Below are 14569 nucleotides of genomic sequence, written 5' to 3'. Positions count from 1 at the left end.
TAAACAGAGAAAGAACTATGCTACTGTATTTCATAGACACGGCAGTATTTATAAAGAATTTTCAACTTTATTGCTCTTTCAATGTGGATATACATAAAGACATTATTTCTATTTATTTAACACTACAGTTTCAGACACTGGACAGTTAGGCTTGACCCATTTCTGATCTCTAGAGCAGAAGGTGATTAACTGCAACTTTTGCTCCCCTTCTTGCTTGTAGATATCCAGAAGAAAGCTATAAAAAAGGCCTTTTCAAGGGGAAGAAGGAAGGCTGGTCATTCAATCAGACTGTAACAGATGAGATTACTGTCAAACGGCAAAATCTTTTCTAGAAAATAATATTTTTTTTCAATTATTCATATAAAATTAGCATAAGTTCTGTACCATTATATTTTTTCTTCTAAATCTGTAATTCAGCTATTAACTTGCTGACAGAAAGAGCAGACTAAGCTGTGGAAGACCAATGGCACCCTGAAACAGGATGGAAGACGCAGCATTGGTGTGTTTCTGGACAAGAGCTATGAAAACATAACTACTATGGATGTTTTGCTACTGTAAGGACTGGACAAGTTGATCTATCAGAAAAAAAAAAGTAAAACTGTTTATTGTTTTACTTAGTGTATTTCTTATCCTAGACATTTACTTCCTTGTCAGTTTATTAGATGTGCTCATCGGAGCCACTGAGTGCTGCAAACAGAATGTAAAACAGCTAAGTCCAGATGTGACACAGTATCAAAGGACAGCAATCCGCCTCTAAAAAAGAGAAAGAAAACAGTTTATTGTTAATGCATTTTTTTCACTCAATTAGCCCATTTACTTCTCTATATTGAAATGAATAATAAGAAAAAGAGTCAAATTCATAAGCCTCTGACCTGAAATTCTTCAATTTACTCACAAAATACATGGAGCAGCACATTCTTTCTGCTGTGCTCTTGGCATATTCTTCATCCAGGAAATTGAAAATAGGAGTGGCATTTTCTAGGCCTACACAATAGTTGGGTTGCTTGTTGACACCACAGATAGGAAAAAAAAATCTAAGTCATAGTGAAATAGGAAATTTACTGAGAGCTGTACTGCATGCATATTCATTTCTCAAAGGTATCAGATTTATGTAGATCAGTTAATGACTGTTGGTCGCAGTGCTAATCAAACAGATAATATGGAATGGGAAGGTTTGTAGTCCTAATTATTACACTTGGAGCCATCCTTTCCTTAATCCTACCTCACTTCTCTCTTCAAGTGGGAATTTCATAGCTGGTGTTTTCTTACAGTAGTTTTCAAATTCTACATTCTTAATATATAAGATGGCATCTCCTAATCATCAGACTTTATCCCATGTAGCTATTTTTTTCCTGGTGTTTTTACATCTTCACATTGTCTACACTTTGGATATTTGTGTAAGATCCCTAATGATTCATGGAGCGGAGAACAACACTAAAATTTTTAAATGATCCTGGCATCCTGGAGAAAATACCTGAAAAAAAAGAATGACATTTGATAGGGAAAAGTCCAAGGAACTGTAGGTAGACAGAAATAAGTGCCGTGCACTTACTGGATGAACGGATTAGGTAGTAGCTCTCAAAGAAAAGATAAAGAAATTATGCTGGATCACAGTCAGAATATATTCCAAGAGAGACATGCTGTTAGGAAAATGGCAAGCGTGTATCACAGCATGCCAAACAGTAGTGTGTTTTCAACTCTATTCAGCATTAAGAAAGACTCAGTGAGAATGCTGTGGCCAGCCAAGGTAAGCAGGGCAGGAAAAGAGCAAGTTCCTGCTGAGATCTACAGGATGTGGTATTCACACAACAATGTCAGGTTGTGACATGCTTACGGAGTTTTGCGTCTGTTCACTAGTTAGCACTTTTGTATCATTTCGTTACGATATTGGCACCGTGGATACTGATAAGTGAGGTTGCTATAAGGTAAATAAGGGAAGGATTACTGTGGAAAAGATACAGAAATAAGTAACGCTAGTTACATTGGAGATAAATAATGATAGTTATGTCTGAGGAAGAAAGTAGTGATTTATGGAAGCTTCAGATATCTTAGTTCCGTGTGATTTATTTTGGCAGCACTCTATTTACTTCACAGTCAATTAAGTATTTCTATAATAGAATTAATAGATATAATGCCACTCTCTCTATAGAAAGGCAGAAGTCTTCTCCAAGTTCTCTGATATGCAAAACATTAAAGGTGCAAATTTCTGTATTTTGGCAGTCAATTATTATTTCACAGGCATTTGCACAGGTCAGAAAACTCTTAAACTGATTTAGGATAAAAATGATAATATTTTTTCACATTTTCTTTGCAAAAGAAAAACCCAGCAGGAATCCTGCACTGTCAGTGATTCCTGGGGAATAGAACAAGTAGTTGGTGTCAGCCATGGCTCAGGGATTTTACAGCTATACAGCAGGTGAGTACCCTAGGGTCACCACACAGTCATAGAATGGTTGAAGGGGCCTCTGGAGAACATCTAGTCCAGTCCCCTGCACAGAGGAGGGTTATCTAGAGCTGATTTCTCAGGACTGTGTGTTTTGTTCAGTTTTGAATATCTCCAAGGACAGAGACTCCACAATTTCTCTACCCAACCTTCTGCAGTGTTTCACCATCCTTACGGTAAAAAAGTTTTTTCATATGTTTAATTAGTTTCCTGTGTTTAGTTTGTGCCCATTGCCTCTGATCCTGCCACGGGGCACCACTGAAAAGAGTCTGGCTTTGCCCTCTTTGCACCCTCCCTTCAGGTATTTATATACATTTATAAGATCAATGACTGAGAGTGATCTGTCAATGAATCCTTCCATTTCTGTCAGCAAACTTCCTGGGGATGCGTTCTGCCTCACTGTTAGAAACATATAGAGATGTTAAAGAGTATGGGTCCCAGTATTGACCCCTGGTGTACACCACTAGTGACTGCTCTCCAGCTGGACTTCATGCCCTTTAAGCCAGTTCAGTTATCAGTTCACCTGACTATTCACTTACCTAGCCTTCACTTCCTCAGCTTGTTGATGAGGATGTTATGAGAGACAGTGTCAAAAGCCTTGCTAAAGTAGAGATGAACAGAATCCACTGCCTTTCCCTCATCTACTAAGCCAGTCATCTCATCATGGAAGGCTATCAGGCTGGTCAGCCATGATTTTCTGTTCACAAATACACTATTGAGAGTGGAGTGATATCTGCCAGTCCCTTCAGCACCCATGGGCTCATCCTGTCAGGGCGCATGGACTTTTGTCTATGTCCAGTTTGTTTAAGTGTTCCCTAATCTGTTTCTCCTGTGCTGAAGGTAAGTCTTCTTTGCTCTAGATTTTTCCATGGGCCTTGTGAACCTGGTATTGCAGAAGGCCAGTGTTACTAGTAAAGTTCAAGGTGAAGACAGCATTGAGTATCTTGGCTTTTTCCATGTCCTTTGTTACCAGGTCCTCTGTCCCATTCAGCAGCAGGCCCACATTTTCCCTAGACTTTCTTTTTCTGTTGATACACCTGTAGAGGCTTTCCTTGTTTCCCTTTGTGAGCCCCTCTGGATTCAATTCCAGGTGAGTTTTGACTCTTTTACCCCAGTCCCTGCACCCCATCTCTATATTCCTCAATGACCTGACCCTGCTTCCATATTTTATAGACTTTCTTTTTGTATTTGGGTGTGTTCATCCATGTAGGACTTCTGCCATCTTTGCTTGATTTCCTGCACAAGGAGCTGGACTGTTCTTGAGCTTAGAGGAGGTGATGCTTGAAAATCAACCAACTTTTCTGGACCTATCCTTTCACCAGAACTGTCTCTCATGACAATCAGCCAAGCAATTCTGTGAAGAGGCCAGAGTCTGCTCTCTCTTCCTTTCTCCCAAGTTAAGCAGGGCTCTTGAGATTGACAGAAATTATCTTTTAAGCTACTTTGTGATCTTTCAAGTGCCATATATGGGAGCTGAGCTTCAGACATTGCTACACAGCATGCAGGATGTTGAGTCTGAGTTGTAGTTCTTCTTGTACCACAATCAACTCCACTTTTAAATTGAGGTTATATGCCTCGTGTCCATTCCTGATTTTGAACAGTGTGTCCGTACAGAAGTAGTCTTCTTCCCTTAGCCAGTGTGTTGTTCTCCTAAAGTAATTAAGCTCTCTAAGGACATGTCTTCACTGCTCAAAAGAGTGCAATGCAGAAAGTTCCCAGGCTAGTGCCAAGCTGACATGTCCGCCCTGCACTGTATGGAGATGCCAGTCTCTGGCAGCAGTATAGCTTAATACAGCATTTCTTAATTTAAGTCATGCCTATCAATGTTCTTTCTACTGCTGTATCTGAAGATGATATTTTCATGGCTGCAACGTTTGGTAGCTTATTGTGATTGTATGATCAAGTACACTTTATAGGGACCTAAAAGAATTTCTGTTAAGTACATGAACCTAATCTTGGGAAAAATACAAATAGCATGAAATGTAATGATACAGAGCTACATTACTCAATTTCTGACTTCTGCTCTACCCATATTAGTCACCTGTGATGATCTCTGGTAGAAATATCTGACATGCAATGCAGGCAAACTGGGTAGAATAAAATTAATGCTTACATTTCCAGTATGAAATTGTATTTATGTTGCATGAGCTGATTGAGATTATCTAAAATATACCTATTTGACTTTCTGTCAAAACAATTTTAAAACATTTTAAAGATTTTTCTTTGTGCCGTAGCTTAAATATCCATTCCAGAACACCAATACCCATTATTTTCTCACTGACTATTTAATTACAATGCACATAAGTTTCACAAGAAGAGTAATTACTTTTTATTCTATTGATATACTTGTTATATGTGAAGTCAAGATTTGAATTTTGTTCTAAAAGCATAACCTCTATATTTTGTAAGCTGTAAAGAAGTGATTACAATGGATGAAGGATCCGTAAGTTAGGATTTTTTTTTCCTTTAGAAGATCAATCTCTTTCTGTTAAAATCCTGTCCTATTTGCTTTTACTGTCACAGAAAGCAACATGAGTTTTCCTCAGCACCTTTACTAGTAGTTAGATTACATTCATAATTTTACATTTGGAATTACTGTTGGTGATAAAAATATTAAAAGACAAGCATATTTGAAGGCAGATGAAATAAGCACAAAAACTATGGAATTTAAATGTCAGTCTCCTTGGGAAAGGAATGCTGAAAATGCTAATGCATGCGGAGATGCAATTAAACTTTTGAAGTAGTTCTAAGTATTTTCTATGTAGTTCCAGGGAGTGAGGTTCACAGAGTAGTAAAGTATTGCCTCAAAAACTGCTAGCAGTGGGACATTATGCTCAAATCACATGCTTGAGAATATTAATATTGAAGTTGGTTATTTGTCAATCTGTGTGCAACAGCTTTTACTTAAAACATTCTGTCTGAGATATTAAAATGTGCTCAAAAGAATCCTATTACAATATTTGTGTGTCTGAAATCTTTAAGTTTTAAAAATTTCAAGCTCCTATGTTTAGTTCGTATTTTTTATGAATTTAAGATCTTTTTGTGCTGAATTACAATATGTTGCTTTTTCTATTTTGCTATTATTATTTAAATTTTCAGCTATAGGTTTGCCTTCATTCGAGAAGGATCTATCAATCACTAATTACAAAAGCCAGCCAAGCAAACATTAAGTCACAAACCCCAGTTCTTAAACTCATTTTCCTTATCTTCTTCATGTTCCTCTTGAGTACTGAATCTATCCTTTTACCTAAAGAAAAATGAATTTTGGTATGTACTAATATTTCCTGACCATTTTCAACCAAAATGCTAGTTATTATATAAAATAATAAAGTGCAGACAAGAAAAAAAAAATCAAAATTCAATCAAATACTTGTAAATTATCAGTCTCTACAATGTACACTATTCAAGTGTATACAGACATTGGGAACATGTATAAAACTGTTGTGAAACAGTTGCTTGTTTATAGGTGAAATAGGTGAGGATGTAAATATAATAATTTATGCATGAAAGTAATTATTTATGTATTTATACCTGTATGTAAATTATTTATGTGTTATTTACAGTTAAGCTTGTAATTGACAAATGTGCAGAATGGAGGCCAATACTGGTTCCATAAATTACTGAATTAACTGTAATTTAAATCCATCAGTTGAACAAATAGATTAATAAAAATGCCTCCCAGTTTCACTTGTAAATATCAACTGTTTCCTGCCTCCCTGACAATACTGTAAAACGCCAATGCAACTACTGATGTGCAGCAGTCACACAGCTGCAATCTACAATAATTCAGGCCTTGGTCCCTGAAGTATTTTGGACAAAGTACAGCTGTTTGTGGCATCACGTAACTTCATTTAAATTATGTTTACATATACAACCTTTAATTCCTCTTACAGAAACCTCCATAACTCTGCGGAATATCTTACCAAACACTATTTGTTTTGAAAAAGTCTGGTACAAAACAAGCTGTTCCAAATGGACTGAGCAGAACCAGAAAGCATATATAAGGTCCAACACCCCTGCCTGGCTGCTAGAATCCTTGGAGTAGGGTGATGTGTACAACACAATGTCATGGCCTGATGGGATCCCAGGCCACGAAAGCAATCCAGCGCCTGAGGATCTGATTAGTAAATTAGCTGCGATCAAGTCTAGCTCCAGTCATTGGATGGAAATGTGCTGTGGAAAAAGGCACTGTTCGAGTTGGAGCAGAACACAAGTTAAATGGGAAGATTACAGAGTGGGAGTCAGAAGAAAGACAAAATTGGAGACTATTGTCCTGTTGTAGCGGGCAGGAAAAATAGCACACATATAGATTTTTCACTACTGCTCAGGTAGGGGTACAAAAGATGAAAGATGCCATAAGACAGATTGTTAAAAGGATGGATGGACCGTCTGGATGGAATGGGGAAAGCAGAGGAAAATAAATTAATTTGAAAAAGGTTGTGTAGTGGCAACAATTGCCATTGTGTAGTGACAACAATTCTTTAAATCAGTTTAGTTCTATAAATATGGCATCCTTTCATGAATTTAACTAGTCTGCTGCATGTGACACAAAAGTTCACATCCATATTTTTAAAACTACGGAGACTTTAAGAAATTAAGTGAACTTGTCAACAACTCATGGGTTTATGAATAAATAAACTGTGTATCACTGTTTCAGAGAAACATTTCAAAGTATCAGAGAAAAAAGAAATGCTGAAAATGCAGAGGCCATTCAGCAGATTTCATGACTGAGCATTCAGTGTTACCTACAGCGTACAGCCAACCAAATACTTACACTTTTCCTTAAATATTTGTATGAGATAATATTTCATAATAAGTATTTTTGTTTCTTCCTATACTCAGACAAAGATTCCTAAAAAAGTAGAAACAAATGTCCCAGAATATATTTAAGCATTCATTTGGTATGTTAACTCTTTTATATTAGCCAGGTCAGTAAAAGCAGAATTGTGCATTACCTTGAAAAATAAGTTCATTTCCTTCCTTACTGATTTCAATTCTATTAATTTGTTTATCAGTTTGTATCTTTTAGAATTAGCATTTTGTCAGTCATCTCAGTATTTTGAGTGCCTATCTGCTTTGCTTGGTAGCATCCACTTTTGCCCTAGACCTTCAAGAGTCATTGAAGATGACCCCTCAGTCAGCTTTTAAAAACACGTATTGTCAGAAGTTTTTAAGAACATAAATAGTTAGTGGTTCTAACTGTTTTACCTAAATATAACAAGACAGATACCATACAGTAGCTGAAAATGCTATTGGTTAATATGCTTCTTCTGTGGGCTTGCAGACATGAGTTCTTTCAAAAGGCGTAGAATATCTAATTCTTTCCACAGCACATTTGGTGTTTGTGTCTGTCTTCTCTGTGTTTTTTTTTTCCTAAGCATCATTTTTGTAGTTTTTAAAAAGTAATCTTTTTTTTTTGTGTATTATTTTTTCAATTGTAACCTAAAAGGTACCACCATGAGAATATTAATTCTTGTAATACACGACACGTGTGGTAGATGTGGCTAATGGAGGTGCTGAATGCATGATGTGCAGCTGTCCCGGTGAAATTGTGTCTGAATCCAGCCCTGAATACTATAGTCCGTTTTAGCTGGATTTGTTCTGATTTGAAGCACTCTGATGATATCAGGAAAGGGATGATAGGAGGGAAAAGGAAATGATGCATTCCCAAAAAAAAAAAGAAAAAATAATTTAGTGTTTTGTGCCTCATTTATGTTTATTTTCCTACAGGATCCTCTAAAGCTTCTTCTATATCTGAAATATCATGCTAATAACTGTGCCATAGGCTACAGTATGGAATTCTCATTGTGTGCAGTCTCAGAAGAGTCCACCTTTTCACTCTCTCTCTATAATGTACTAAATTCCCAAAAGAGTTGGGAGAGGGTACTCAGAACCATTCTGCACTTTCAGTAGCAATACTTCCAAGGTGCCTTTGTTAGTAACATAGAGCAGTCATGCATTTTAAAGACTGGTTTAGCACGGATCAGTATTTTTATTGTATGTTTTCAAGCAATTCTGTATATTTATATTGCACCTATGTCATTTTGATATCCAAATACGGAACAATATTGAATACTGCTAGGTCAAATTATAAGTAGCATTTTCAGCTTTTTGTCCGTCATGAGAAGCACGGAACGCTTGTGCCTGCAGTTTGCTTAGTTGCACTTTTTAAAATAGCAGCACTGCTCTTAGGGGTGGAAGCTGGCTTGAGGTTGTTTGGGGATGTAGAGTTTGCAATTCTGAAAGAATATGTGATTCAGCAGACCTTTCAATGACCACTGAGATTTTTAGGGCCTCTCTTTACCCAGGAAGAGAACTCACTGGCATTTTACTGTGATATCCTCTGAAGTCTTGATCTGGATCTTTTATAGAAGCATGGCAAGTAAATCTGTTCAGTGACAGTTTGGTGTGAGCATCTCAGTGAAGGAAGAAACAGTAGGTACTGCTGCTGAGATTCATGGAAAATTTGATATAGGAATGCCTGAAAACTGAGTAACTTTCTGTTTTCTTTCAGTGTATTAACTGTGAATTTTTACAGTGAATTTATAAGGTAATAAATAGAAAAAAAAATCTGGAAAAAAAGAAGAGTTTGTTAAAAAACAATCAGAGAATCCTTTAATAGTGTGTATGTTAGTACTAAGTCATCTTTTTTCATTGTCCCAGCTGATGAAATCAAGTGATTTAAACTACAGGAACCTGGCATACTTCTAGATTTAATATTTTGCTTATTGCTGAGACAACAGCAATTTGCTGTTCAACAGCTGTAAGAATTTCATTAGAAATTTTTATAACATTTTTATAACATTTGCCAAAATCTTAAATATGTATTAACTGCAATATTTTCAATATTCTCTCTACTTAGAATATAGTGTGTACTAAAATTGATTAGAACTCAAGACATAATTAGACAAATTCTAGAAGAAAAATCCTTTGAGTTATAATAAATATTTAGAAGCAGCTTTGGGCTTATAGGTCCCCTGAGGTGAAAGCAGACAGAAACATTAGGGGCAAACTGATCATGTATGTGCTCCCTGTTCTTGTTTTCCCCTAGTCATCTGTTTAAGGCCACTGTTGGATGCAGAATACTGGGCTATGCCTTGAACCAAATGGCTGTTCTTATACTCATATTATTTTAGGAAACTTGTTTTTTTAGATCAGATTTCCATTTTTCTTACATATTGGGTGTTTCTTGATAGTCTTAGCCCTGGTTCTGAGAAGTTTCATGTTTATTTCTGAGTTTGGAGATGTACCTTACTGTGTTATACAGTTTACTGGAACACTACTCTTTCCTTGGAGAAAGGTTTATGAAACCTTGGAGAAGGTTTCATAAAATACTGATATAAGTTTTATCCATTTTTCTAGTATTTGAAAAAGCATCCTCTTATTTGATTACTGTAGTAGGGAGAATTCTATATCAAAAGATTTTTAGTAATGTCTTAAAATTTCTGAAATTTGAAATAATATGCGGTGTTCATAAATTTCTACCTCTGTATTTCTGAAATATCTCAGTTTCTTATTCTCCTTCAGAAACCAGTTGACACTATATAAAGGGTGTATACTCAAGCTTTGTATGAGTCTGTGGAGGCAATAAGCATGTTTTTGGTGTTTTTCATTTTTATTTTTATAACAGAAAAGCGGTAACACCCCTCAGTTACAAGATGACCCAGGGAAATCCTCCCCCACTCACTCAGAGTGATGAGTGTCCCCTCCCAGTCCATGAGGCTGAAGGTCTCCAGGGACAACCCTTGGAGGGCTGGAGCAGGGGCTTGTTTCTCTGACCAGGTTATTTGGGCTCCCCTGCCTGGTCTTGCCCCTCTCTGCTCCTTTGTGTTGGTAGAAATTGCCCTTTAATTACATAACCTGAACCTATATAACATGAACTGTGAAACTTTTCTTGAGATTTTGTAAGTTTACACTGCTGTGCTCTACAAACATAATTTATAGGTTCTAGGATTTTTGCTTTGTCTCCTTTTCATCTCTGAAAGTAGCAGGGGTGGAGGTAGGAGTCGGGGCTTGATAATACACAGTTGTGTAATGCTTGCACAGTTACATTCAGTGCCCTTTTAGGTTCAGAAATGTAATCACTATTTCTTCTGCCTCGCAAGGACACTGCTCTAAATAAGCAGGCTGGAGATTTGCTAGATTACAGATACTGTCTGTCCATCCTTGTGTTGGAAGTGTAAAAAGAAAAAACAAACAAGGCCAGGTTTCTGAGGCCAGAAGGAGAGGACAAAATAACCACAGCTTTTTAATGTGTATGTTCATTTAGGAGTGGGGAGACCAAGACTGCTATTTTGGTTTTGTTTGTTTATTTTATTTAACACATGATTGGTAGTAATGGAAAACCAGGTGTTCTGCTGTTTTTCTTTCTTGCTTATTCTTCTTCTGACCTCAGATGTATCACTCTGCGTGGGGCATGCTCTGCATAACGGGGAATTTTTGAGGCTTTGATGTTACTCTAGCAACCTTCTGGCTCTTGGTAGAAGCAAAGTACTACTACTACTACTACTGAGGCAGTTCTGATTAAACAGAGAAGCATGCCACTAGTTATCTTTGAGGTCAAATGCCTTATTACAGGTTTTTTATTAGCGCCTCAGAGAGGATCTCCCACACACCCACATACCATCTCCTCCCTACCAAAATAAAAACCCCAGGCAAACCAAACCCTGAAAAGGAGCTAATGTTGTTAAGTAGCAGAATAAAATAATCTCTTAGAAGTAAAAAGATGTCCTTCAGAAAAGCATATGTTATTGTTGGGCTTTTTTTTTTTTTTGAGTTTGGTTTTTTTTTTCACAAATAAAGAAAATGATAAAGGGCATGCAGTTTCATGCCTTTGGTCCAGCTCGTAGCAAGGTGAAGCATGTGTTCCTTGTATGCACACACATGTAGAGCACATATGTACACTATGTATATACACTGCGTGCCACACAGACCATGGGCAGACCACAAAGCGCTCACATGGACACAGGTAACACCAATGGCCTCGTCCTGCTTCTCTCTCTAGCTAAACAGGATGGAGGTCTACTAGTGAGAAAACTTATATATATATATATGTATTCTGTATATTCCTGTATATATGTATCTGTATGTACAAGATGGATCCTCCACAGCAGCCCAGCTCAGACACTCAGTCTGCCCAGGAGCTGCCCCCAGATCCCAAGTCTCCCGTGTTACTGGTACCTGAACACATAAGCCCTGGATGCTGCAGCCTCACTCCAGCAACTGGTACAGACCCCTTCATTCATACACACACACACACACACACAGGGCTTAGCAAGTTCACCAACGACACCAAGCTGTGTGGTGTGGTTGACATGCTGGAGGAAAGGGATGCCATCCAGAGGGACCTTGACAGGCTGGAGAGGTGGGCCAAAGCAAACCTTGTGAGATTCAACCAGGCCAGGTGCAAGGTCCTGCACATGGGCTGGGACAATCCCAAGCACAATTACAGGTTGGGCAGAGAATGGATTGAGAGCAGCCCTGAGGAGAAGGACTTGGGGGTGTTGGTGGATGAAAAGCTAAACATCAGCCGGCAATGCGCCCTTGCGGCCCAGAAGGCCAGCTGCCTCCTGGGCTGCATCAAGAGAAGCGTGGCCAGCAGGTCAAGGGAGGTGATTCTCCCCTCTACTCTGCCCTGGTGAGACCCCACCTGGAGTACTGTGTCCAGCTCTGGAGCCCCCAGTATAACAAGGACATGGACTTGTTTGGAGTGAGTCCAGAGGAGGCCACGAAGATGATCAGAGGGCTGGAGTACCTCTCCTATGAGGACAGTCTGAGAGAGTTGGGGCTGTTCAGCCTGGAGAAGAGAAGGCTCCAGGGAGACCTTATAGTGGTCTTCCAGTACCTAAAGGTGGCTGATAAGAAAGATGGGGAGAAACTCTTTAGCAGGGCCTCTTGTGTTAGGACAAGGAGTAATGGTTTTAAAATAGAGGGAGGTAGATCTAGACTGGATGTAAGGAAGAAATTTTTTACACTGAGGGTGGTGGAACACTGGAGCAGGTTGCCCAGAGAGGTGGTGGATGCCCCATCCCTGGAAACATTCAAGATCAGGCTGGACGGGGCTCTGAGCAACCTGATCTAGTTGGAGATGTCCCTGCTTCTTGCAAGGAGGTTAGACTAGATGACCTTTGAAGGTCCCTTCCAACCCAAACTATGATTCTATGATTCAGTATCATCAGGAAATTTAAACCATCTGTGAGGAAGCTGAGGGGAGGACTGGAAAGCACAAAAATGATCCACAACTGAAGTTTATTGCAAGGAAGTTAGAGGCAGAACAGAAAATCTAAATTCCTTGTATGTCATAGTGTTGATGATGGAAGAGCCAGGAGCAGAGTATCCTGATCCTCCAGCAAAATGATGATATGGTCGTGTTTCGTTACTCATGGTGCAGTTGTATCTGTTGCTCAAAGCCATCCTTGTGCCAAATAAATGGAATGTGGCAAGTGCAGTGTTACAAAGTTGAATCCAGGGCCACTTCCTTCAGGGGTGAAACCAAGTCTGTGCAAACACCTCTGTGCAAATAAAGGAAAGCAAATGTCATGATAGAGTTACATCTTATAGATAAACACAGAGCTTCCTGATCTTTTTGGAAACTATTGACAATTGTCTACAAACTGTTGACATGTCTACAGTTAGAAGCAGAAATTTATTTATCCTTCTATGTATTTGTAGATTTATGAATTTATTTATATATGTATCTACTTACGTCTTGAAGCTAATGGGGAAATACTTCCCTCACTTCAGCAAACCTCTTTCTATTCATAGGCAAGATCAGTGTTTCTGTGATATAAGTTTTATTATTCGGTAAACTATGAATTTCAAAAGAAATAAAATCTATTGGAGCCAACACCAAAAGTGTGATTAATCTTGTGTAATTTTAAACCCATACAATGTACATCTTTAGCCAATAGTGACGAGGGTCCCTTTAGAGTCAGTCGAGAAAATTGGTGTTAGAGAACTCTGTTCGCCATATCTACTTTGGATATGAGATTTACTTTCCTAAATACAGTCATCCAGTGTGCCATTTTAGATGCCAAAGGTGTCTTGCTTGGCCTCTAGGTGCTGCTCAGGTATTTGATCACTTCTCTGTCATGTTTGCCAGCCCTATGGAAATGTCTCAGGTACCCTATGGCATCTGGAAATGCTTCATAGATACTTATGTTTAGGCAACTGAATTCCATTATAGATACCAATTCCAGGATAAAAACTAGTCTCTAAATCCCCTCACTATTAAGAAAAGCTAAACAACTACTTTACATGTAGGTATCCAAACTGTAGACATCTAGATTTGATCAGATCAAAATCTGCTTTTTAAAAAAAAAACATTCTGCAACCATTCTAATAATTCCTAACTGTCTAACTATTGTGAATAAAATGAAGGGCTGAAATAAATTCAGGTATAAATGGGTGCAGCTCTATGGAATTTGTAGGGTTTTTTTTTTTGTAGATGCTTACTTTTTTCTGAGTCTCATTTTCTACTTGTTCAACTGGAGCATTCAGTAAAACATGCTTTCAGTAGTCTTATACATATGGAAGTCCAATAAGCAAGTATCCATTTTGTTACTGTGTGTGAATCACACCACTTTTATTTACATTTTTAGTTTCTTGTATAAAGATAAGGTATGTTGAAATATATAGGGCTAATATTCAGAAGCTGGTTAATGATATTATAAGGTGTATTCTGAAATCAGCTTTGAAGTGTATTCAATCTTTTACTGATACCAGCTGTACATTTCCAAAAGTTAATACTGAGAACCTCAAGGCACCTAGATGGCAGAAGGACCATTATTAATACTGGTATTTCATCTTATGCTTTATATGTTAAATAATCTAAAAATGGAAAGGTGGTGTTGTGTTTTAAATAGCCTCTTGTTATTGAAATCTCATCTTAAAATTAAAAACCTATGCCATAATAACATTAGGACACTTCAGGGCACTTTTAGTGAATTATTAAAATACTTCAGATGGTTGAAGACAGCTGTTTTGTTACTTTATGTCTGTGAACCTACCCAAGGCATATATAAATGGACTAGCAAAACATGCCTTGGAGCATTCTGAAAATTTGTAGATGGCCTATTAAAATGTCGTTGTGGGAGCAAAATGCTTATTGATACTCCATCCAGACAT

At 37.9% G+C, this 14569-nt stretch overlaps 1 protein-coding gene across 2 annotated transcripts in view; it reads left to right on the top strand.

Annotated features, from left to right (window-relative positions):
* GPC5 (glypican 5) overlaps positions 1-14569 on the top strand; it is a 698961-nt gene that overhangs the window by 159868 nt on the left and 524524 nt on the right. The window lies entirely within an intron of this gene.

The sequence above is a fragment of the Chlamydotis macqueenii genome, chromosome 1 (genome assembly GCF_036417535.1).
Source record: "Chlamydotis macqueenii isolate bChlMac1 chromosome 1, bChlMac1.mat, whole genome shotgun sequence".
In the NCBI taxonomy this organism is placed as follows: Eukaryota; Metazoa; Chordata; class Aves; order Otidiformes; family Otididae; genus Chlamydotis; species Chlamydotis macqueenii.
Note: the sequence above shows the minus strand (reverse complement) of the source record. Positions and strands in the feature narration are given on the sequence as shown.